Raw genomic sequence first — 9,412 nt, 5'->3', positions numbered from 1 at the left:
CCTGCACTTACTGGATGCCCATGTTTACTGCAAATCCAGCAAATTATAGGGACACGGTGGTTGCTCCATGGCCTGACTTTGTTTTTTCAGATTACAAAATAAAGATATTGGCCCTTTCTCAAGTACGCGAGTCCGTACTCCCGTGCGTTCTCGGCAAGTACTCGCCGAGAATGCACGGGAGTACGGACTCGCGTTCTCGGGGAGTACGGACTCGCGTTCTCGGCGAGTACGTACTCGCGTTCTCGGCGAGAACGCACGGGAGTACGGATGGGAGTTTTTACTGCCGTCCCCTCTTAATTTAACTGTGAGTAATATGTTATGAAGCTTAACTTTAATCACAGCCAAACCGGTTTACTCAGGAACAAATAAAACACTGAAATAAACCAAACATTAATATTTAGAAGTGATCTAAGTGACTTATACATCATGTTTAACCTCAGTAGTGAAATCTCTATTAATAAAAATAGTGTACATGTACATACGTGTACATACCTTAATAAAAACAAGCAGGTGAGATGTTAGAACGCTTTTATTTTTATTTTAGTGGACACTCAATAAAATAGACAGCTACTGGGGTTTGTTTAACCTGAGTAGCGAAAAGACCGCGGGGGGGGGGTTGGAAACGATGTGCCGGGAGTCCGCTGTTCTCGCCGGCTCTAATGATCCTCGACCTCGCGGTCTGCTATGGAGCTGGCGGGTCACAGACGTCTCCGAAAACATCGGAGCGCGTTTGGAAATATATGATATCTTGATAAATCGAGCAGATATTTGAAGTTCACACAGCTACATTCTCGCTTGAAAATAACTTAAAAGTTTATTTTGTGACCCAGAAAGAGGAATATGTAAAAGTTTTAGCCCCGCTCGTCCGCCATTGCCGCGTTTGAGTTTTGGACGAAATGCATTCTGGGATATTTAGCTGTACCAAGTCCACACAAGTCACCACCGATGCATGCTCGATAAAACGGGCGGAGCGAGAACACATCCGGGACTTTTTCGCGTTCTCGGCTTGATGCGTACTTCGAATTGGAACAGTACTTGGTCTCCGACTGGTGACGTATCACGAGTACACAAGAACGCAAGTACGCACAAGTACGCATATTGAGAAAGGCCCACTATGTTCTTATGGCTTTGGTTCACAGGTATACTTTGTCCTTCAATAAATAAAGAGCTTAATAAAAGCTTTTTAGGCACTAAAGCTTAATTTTTCTTTCATGGTTTTTCTTTAACAGGAGTTAGAGATAATGAATGGAAAAAAGGCAACAGAAAAAGTCATGAATGTCTGTCAGACAAAATATAGATTAGATTTGTTTGTTTCAGTTTAGTTTTTATTGTTAGGTATGTTTAGGCTTTGTTCTGCTTTTTTTCATTATTACAGTATATGTGGTATTTGTCAGCTGTTAGATTTAAAAAAGAACAGGAAATGGTAAATGGCCTGTATTTGTATAGCGCTGTACTCAGTCCCTAAGGACCCCAAAGCGCTTTACACTACATTCAGTCATTCACACACCCATTCACACACTGGTGATGGCAGCTACACTGTAGCCACAGCTGCCCTGGGGCGCACTGACAGAGGCTGCTGGACACTGGGGCCACTGGGCCCTTTGACCACCACCAGTAGGCAACGGGTGAAGTGTCTCGCCCAAGGACCGAAGGTTCCTTAAACCTGTCTGAAGACAGCTGCAATAACAATCTGGCAACACATCAGAAAGAGGGAAACCATTCTTTAGTGAGGACCTTGGGCTTGAGAGGTAGGGCAGTCACGGCCTGCAAACTTACAAAAAGCTGTCAATGTAAATGTAGACAAAGTGTAAACAAAAAATGTTCTAGTTACTTTGCACCACCTCAAACAGAGATATCAGTCACACGAATCACACAAGGGGTGAACTGTACCAGAAACCAGTATGTGCCAAGTCTGAGCTTTTAAAGCTTGCCTCTTGAACGACTTTGTGTCACAGTTATTCACTTGGAAACATAATCAGGACTTCATAATTATAATCAAGGTTTTTAAAAAGCCTCAGAGCATTTAAGAGTCACTGTTGCTTACATCATCCATACCATTGTGCACCCTTATTAACATGTTCATGTGGCATTCAGTATGTATTTGTGCAAACGGCACAAAATGAAGCCACGCGATTTCTTGAAGGAAAAAAATGAGCATTGCATACACTATCTGTGAGAGTTTGTGACTGCAGACTCAAACGCATCTCTGTGCAGTGTTCGATACTGTCGACCATAATATCCTATTAGAGCAATTAGAGCACGCTGTAGGTGTTACAGGTACTGCTGCAGTTGTTTGTATCGTATCGTCCAATGGACTCCAACTTGTTCATGTAAATGGAGAGTCCTCTTCACACACTGAGGTTAATTATGGAGTTCCACAGGGTTCAGTGCTAGGACCAATTCTGTATGCATGCTTCCCTTAAATTCCTAAATTCAGATAATACTTATACTCAGCCATGAAAATCTTAGCCTCCAGTAACGCTGTGAGGAACCTTGGAGTCATGTTTGACCAGGACATGTCCTTCTATGCACATATTAAACAAATATGTAAGACTGCGTTCTTCCATTTGTGCAACATCTCTAAAGTTAGAAATATCCTGTCTCAGAGTGACGCTGAAAAACTAGTTCATGCATTTATTACTTCCAGGCTGGACGACTGTAATTCATTATTATCAGGAAGTCCTAAAAACTCCCTGAAAAGCCTTCAGCTGATCCAAAATGCTGCAGCCAGAGTCCTGACAGGGACTAGAAAGAGAGAGCAGATTTCTCCTGTTTTGGCTTCCCTTCATTGGCTTCCTGTTAAATCCAGAATTCAAAATCCTGCTCCTCTCATACAAGGTCTTAAATAATCAGGCCCCATCTTATCTTAATGACCTTGTAGTACCATATCACCCTATTAGAGCACTTCGCTCTCGCTCTGCAGGCCTACTTGTTGTTCCTAGAGTATTTAAAAGTAGAATGGGAGGCAGAGCCTTCAGTTTTCAGGCCCCTCTTCTGTGGAACCAGCTTCCAGTTTGGATTCAGGAGACAGACAATCAAATCAAATCAAATCAAATCACTTTTATTGTCACATCACATGTGCAGGCACACTGGCACAGCACATGCGAGTGAAATTCTTGTGTGCGAGCCCCACAAGCAACAGAGATGTGCAAACACAACAACACAAACGAGAAAAATACAAGAATGGCCAACCTGAAACTAATAAATATATGTACAATATATAATAGTGTATGCATTTCTGGATGTGTATACTAAATATTTTCCTACGTGTGTGTGTGTGTGTGTGTGTGTGTGTGTGTGTGTACACATTTTTACAAATTAAATAGTAAAAAAAATAAAATAAAATAATAATAATAATAATAATAAAATATATAAAATATACAGAGTTGAATATGTGCAAAACAAGTGGCATTTATATACAGTATGGAGTGCAGACACTATCTCTACTTTCAAGATTAGGCTTCAAACTTTCCTTTTTGCTAAAGCATATAGTTAGGGCTGGACCAGGTGACCCTGAATCCTCCCTTAGTTATGCTGCAGTAGACGTAGGCTGCCGGGGGATTCCCATGATGTTTTTCCTTTCCAGTCACCTTTCTCACTCTCTATGTATTAATAGACCTCTCTGCACTGAATCATACTTGCTATTAATCTCCGTCTCTCTTCCACAGCATGTCTTCATCCTGTCATCCTTCTCTCACCCCAACAAAGGTTTCTTCCTGTTAAAAAGGAGTTTTTCCTTCTTTTATAGGGGGTCATATGATTGTGGGGTTTTTCTCTGTATGTATTGTTGTAGGGTCTACCTTACAATATAAAGCGCCTTGAGGCGACTGTTGTTGTGATTTGGCGTTGTGTAAATAAAATTGATTTGAATTGAATTGAGAAACGCAGACAAAATGAAGCGCGAATTAATCAAAAAGCGAGCTGTTTTATTGAAGATGAAATGAACATAGTAAACGAAAGGCAGAAGAGAGCTAAGCAATATAAACTGGGGAAATTAAACTAAACACCAAACACAGAGCATGAGACCTGGACAAGGGGAAAAACCTGAAGCATGAATACCAGAGACATGATGCATAGTGAACAGATGACCTGACAATGAACAAAAGGAAAATCAACCTTATACACAGCAGGGTGATGAGGGAAGTGGAAACACACGATGAACACAGCTGGGATGGATCGACATAATTACACAGAACGAAGCAAAACTGAACATGCTGAACACAGGACGCGGGGCTGTCAAAAACAACAGGAACAAACTATGACCAGACTCATGGCTCGACACTGGGACTGGGGAAGAAACAGAAACAGGAGATGAAATAACAACACGACTGGGACGCGGAGTGAGGGACACAGGGAGCGAGAGGGAGACACAGAGGGCGAGAGACATGATGGGTTGGGAAGAACGCACGTGGAAGCACGGGAAAGACGGGGGAGACATGGGATGAAACATGAGAGGGACATGGGAACAGGAGAGGAGACCCTGAGGGAGACACGGACATGGCTAAGGAACATCCACAGAGGACATGACAGACTCACACAGGAAACAAGGAAGTGAACAGCGGCAAGAAAACATGGAACCGAACCATAACTAAACTTAGAAGCATAAACACGACTAAATTCCACACTAACTGTAAAACTTGAACTTAAACAGCAAAAAAAACAAACAAAACAGGAAAAGGAATCATAAATACAAAATATGCTGACACTACCTAACAGTGCTATTTGACTTATGAAATGCCTGTTCTCGTTTCTAGAGAGTCAAACCCTGATGTTCTGCACAGGGACGTGCACAAAACCTGTTTATTTATTTATTTATTTATTTTCTTCTTTTTTGCCTGTCCCATTTGGTTCTTTAGCCGTCAGAATTGTTGTCTGAAGACCAACAAGGATACCCAATGGATTTACTTTGCCAAATGGATCATCGTGGCATTGCCGTATTGGTCCATTTGGTCGATCTTTGTTTTTATTATTTATTATATTTTATTTCCAGATGTTACAGACGGGACAGACATGAGTGAGAGATAGGAAAGGGAGAAAGAAAGAGGAAGGAAAGGAAAAACAGAAGGGGAGAGGGACAGTGAGAAAGGGGGGGAGAAAAAAAAATCTCCTGGATCACCTGTTGAGAGAAGAATAGAAAACAAGCAAAAAAGACAAACAAACAACAACAAAGCAACATACTAAACACAACACCATCGCATTAATCTAGCTAAGTGTAAACAGCAGTAAATACTAAATATTCAATGTTGTTGTGCAGCACGCAGGACAGATGTGCTTCGAAGTAGCAGCCAAGAAAGGTGTAATTTGGGTCTACGAGCAGTGAACACCTGTGTGCACACCTGTGTGGATCAGCGCGCTTGTATTCCAAAGGTTTCTCCATGTAACGATCTGCTAGGGAGTGTGGGGGGGGCCACAGCCCCGTCCTCCAGGGTGTGAAGCAGGTGTGGAGGAGATCAAAACTCCAGACATCCAGAGGCCCCCAGAACACAAGAGACCAAGGAAGACCAACAGAGGGGCAGCCGCGCCACTGTCCCAGTAAGAGCTGAGGAGAGTCCCAGATGAGGGCTCACTCAGCAGCCGCGGAGCAGAAGTCAGGGGGAGTTGCAGTGACGCGCCCGTAAGCTCCGCCGGCAGCCAGCTGTGCCTGAGTGACCGAGCCCCAGGCCGAGAGGCCGGGGGCACCCCACCTCCGAAGGGGCCCGAGCGAGCCCCAGGCTCCAGGCCCCGATAAGCGGCCGCCAAGGAGTGAGCCGGTGTGTACCTGGACGCCCACCCCCAGACACAAAGAACCACCAACGCACCGATGTCTGAGGGAGTCCGCCACTGGCAGGGGAAGTGGTGGTAGGGGGAGATAGGCCTCCAAACCTTGGAGGGCCTGAGATGTCCCCAGAGAGGTGGCGCCTGACACCCAACCTGACATATAGACACAGACATACAGGCACACACATATACAAACATCCATTCCCACCCTCATGCTCTCATATGCACTTACTCCACACTCAACCAACGTGGAGACAGACATAAAGAGACGCTGTACACACGATCACACTCCCCAAGCACAAAACCTGTTTAGCTTCGAGGGCCATTATTTCCAGTAACGTTGGTGTGTGCAAGTGTGTAAGTCACACACACAAAATGACATCTTGTATATAGCTCTGTCCCTGTCACGGTCTGATAGAATTATTTGATGCACTGGGACAAGAATGTATTTGGAATGAACTGGGATTTATGTTATGCTCTTTTACGCTTTATTCCACTGCTGAGGTAAATGATCACTGCTGTGACTGTCAGCTTTTGGAATATGCAAAATGCAATAAGGATCAGAATATGTACTCATGAATCTGAATGGTCTGCGGCATCCGATTTACTTATTTGAATGTTTGAAGATCTGTTTTGCATATATTATATACATATTACTTCATCTAGTAAAATGGTTACTTTAAATGTCATGTCTATGACGCAGGCTTTAGCTGTAGATCATTTTCACATTCCACACAGTGATAATAGCAGTGACTAGCACTGCACAATCCAGCTCTTGCAGCCTATAATTTGAAAAAACAAACACTTTTGGTTTGTCACAGCTTTCTCTTTCTCCTTTACTTACAATGTATAATTTATTCATGTCATCAAGCCTTAACTGTAACCACTTTTTCCACAAGCTTAAGATAGCTCCTTACCTAAAACTGAACTAAAGTTCAAACTAGAAGATTTTTGCTTGCTCTATTGGCAGATTTGTTTCATGTAATATAAGATATTTTTGCTTGAAACAAGTGAAAATAGTCTAGTTTCAAGATTCACTGTCCTAAAACAAGTTCAGAAATCTTACTGAAATGATACTCTTTAGCTGAATGTGTCTTATTTTAAGTGTAATAGATATTTTTGACTAGAAATAAGACAAATATACTTGGTAAGTAAGATTTTAAGTTTTTGCAGTGCAGCTTCATCACTTTGGGATTTGCCAGGAAGAAACAAACTGTGTTGTGGCTACAGTCTGTAAGTCTGTATACATTCAAACACCACATGCTTTACTACTATTGCTCTTTGACAACAGAACTTGTCTACTGGCAGATAGATATACACGCCACTCTTTGTGTTCTTTGTACACGCTGCTCAGTCCCACCTCACATGAAATTGTTTGCAGTCAACATTAACTTTCCTTTTTGATGTGTTCTGTATTAAATATAATGTGTTAGCTGCTAAGCTGCTAAGGAGACTTCAGAAAAACTGGATCGGCCTAAATTAAAGTGATGCAAAGGTCACATTAAAAAGTGCATACTGTCGTTGACATGTGATAAAGAAGTTGTAATGCACAATTCCTTTTTGTAATCTAATAATCAGAATATTTGCATCAGCCCTTCTTCTGTTTCGTGCTGATTTTGCACATGTGTCAGATAAAACATTAGGCTGGCAGCATCTGATAGTTATATATACAATCTCAAAATACACAAAATGCACCTCTGTAGTCATGTTTAAATGTGCCTAGTTTAAAATATAACTATCTGCACAAATGGACACTGGTAGATGTATGTGAAGCAATATCCTTTTGGTTGAAGCCACATTCTGTTTCTAAACAATCAGGTTTAGTAAGAAACAAACTGAAAATTCAGTGGAACTGCAGATGACTGGGTTGGCAAACACATAACATCACAAAGCCAACAGCCTGCATGATCATATCTGTTTCAGTACTGCAATCATGCATCTGTAAGACAGTCTTTGTAGCTGGGCCAGGTATGAAAACTGTGAGTAAAGACAACAAATAAATTGTGAGTGTGGGGATTTGAATGCACCAAACAATTTAAGTTCTGCATTTGCGGGTGGATAATAAAACAAAAATAATCAAATAAAATGAAAGAGGATTACAGATATTGCTATAAAGAAACCTGGTTTCACACACAAAATCCTTTTACACATTAACACCTGATGAAGTTCACAGAACTGGAGGTATTCACAGTAATAATTCTCAAACTTGTATTCCTCTCAGCAGCACTGCAACACCCAATACTACGGCGACACATTACCATGTTTTAGATTAATATGGTGTGCGTGTTTACACAGCTTCATTGGTCTGTTTTTTTATTTTTCTTTATTTGATTTTTATCAGTCAAGTCAATTCTAAAATTAAACTGACTAAATAAAAGTCAGTTCTCATATATGAAGGCAACACTTGTGGTATTCTCTGTATACTGGTGATAAGAAATAAGAAGAAAAGTAAGAGAATCTAGGAACTATGAATGTTTGCACATTGATCAGCTCACCTTCATCGTCTGTATGATACCATGAAAGAATACATTCTCATCTTGGAGACATAATCCTGGTAGGATTATTGTAGTGTCAGATTATGTCTATTTATTAAAATAATTATTATTTATTCCCAATAGAACATGTCTTATTCTTATTGTTTTTCATGATGGGATGTGTGGGACTGCCTGGAGACTGATTGGGCTAAGAGTAGGCTAATTTGAAATTATGAAAATATTTTGTAGTAAAACTAGAATGTTCTGAAAATGGACCACTGAAAGCGTCTCTTACAGAGTGCAAGTTCTTAGAGAAACTTTCTTTAGGATTTGGAGAATTTGAACTCATCTAGTTTTCCACTCCAAGCTACAGCTATCCTTTAAAGCATTGGTCTGTTCAAATGTGTGATATGCGGTCACAAGAAGTTGAATAGTATGGACCAGAGGTGTCAAAGTCAGTTAATGAGGGCCACAGTGGTAAATGAAAATAAGATCAAGGGCCACACATATGCATAAAATGTAACTATCAAAATAAAAAAAATTATATTAGCCTTTATTAGTCAAACAAGAACAACAACTTAGTAATAATTCAGTAACTGTCCCAGAAGCTTTATTTAAAAAAAATCTTTGATCAAGTAGTTTACATACCACACAGCCTGTCTTTTGGCATTACAGCTTCGTCTCTTCATCAAATCCCTGGCAAAGAGAACCTGCAAAGAAAGTCAAGGTATCTGTGAGTACAGTTTTCTTCACCATCAAAAGGCTCAGAAACTGGTGCAAACTCTGACAGGAAGTCAGCGTCAACTGCCAAACATGGAGCAGGAAGTGTGATGGTCTGGGGCTGTTTGCTGGATCCAGGGTCGGTGACTTGTACAGAGTGAGAGGCTCCCTGAACCAAAACAGCTACCACAGCACTCCATGCAGGACCCTCCAGCATGCAGTTGGTCAGGGGTTCATCCTACAGCAGCGGTCTCCAACCTTTTTTGCGCCACGGACGGTTTATGCCCGACAATATTTTCACGGACCGGCCTTTAAGGTGTTGCCGATAAATACAACAAAATAAAACTAGTACCGGTACCGAAAAAAAGAAGATTTATTCATAACACATGTGAAAAGACCCAGGAAAACCGAGTAAACGATAAAAACGATAACAAAATAACACTGAAAACCGATAAAAACCC

This window comes from Copadichromis virginalis, linkage group LG12 (assembly GCF_057382275.1).
Source record: "Copadichromis virginalis isolate Kocher_CV1m ecotype Utaka linkage group LG12, C_Virginalis_male_GT1.1, whole genome shotgun sequence".
Lineage (NCBI taxonomy): Eukaryota > Metazoa > Chordata > Actinopteri > Cichliformes > Cichlidae > Copadichromis > Copadichromis virginalis.
The sequence above is the reverse complement of the archived record's forward strand: the minus strand, read 5'-3'. Positions refer to the sequence as shown.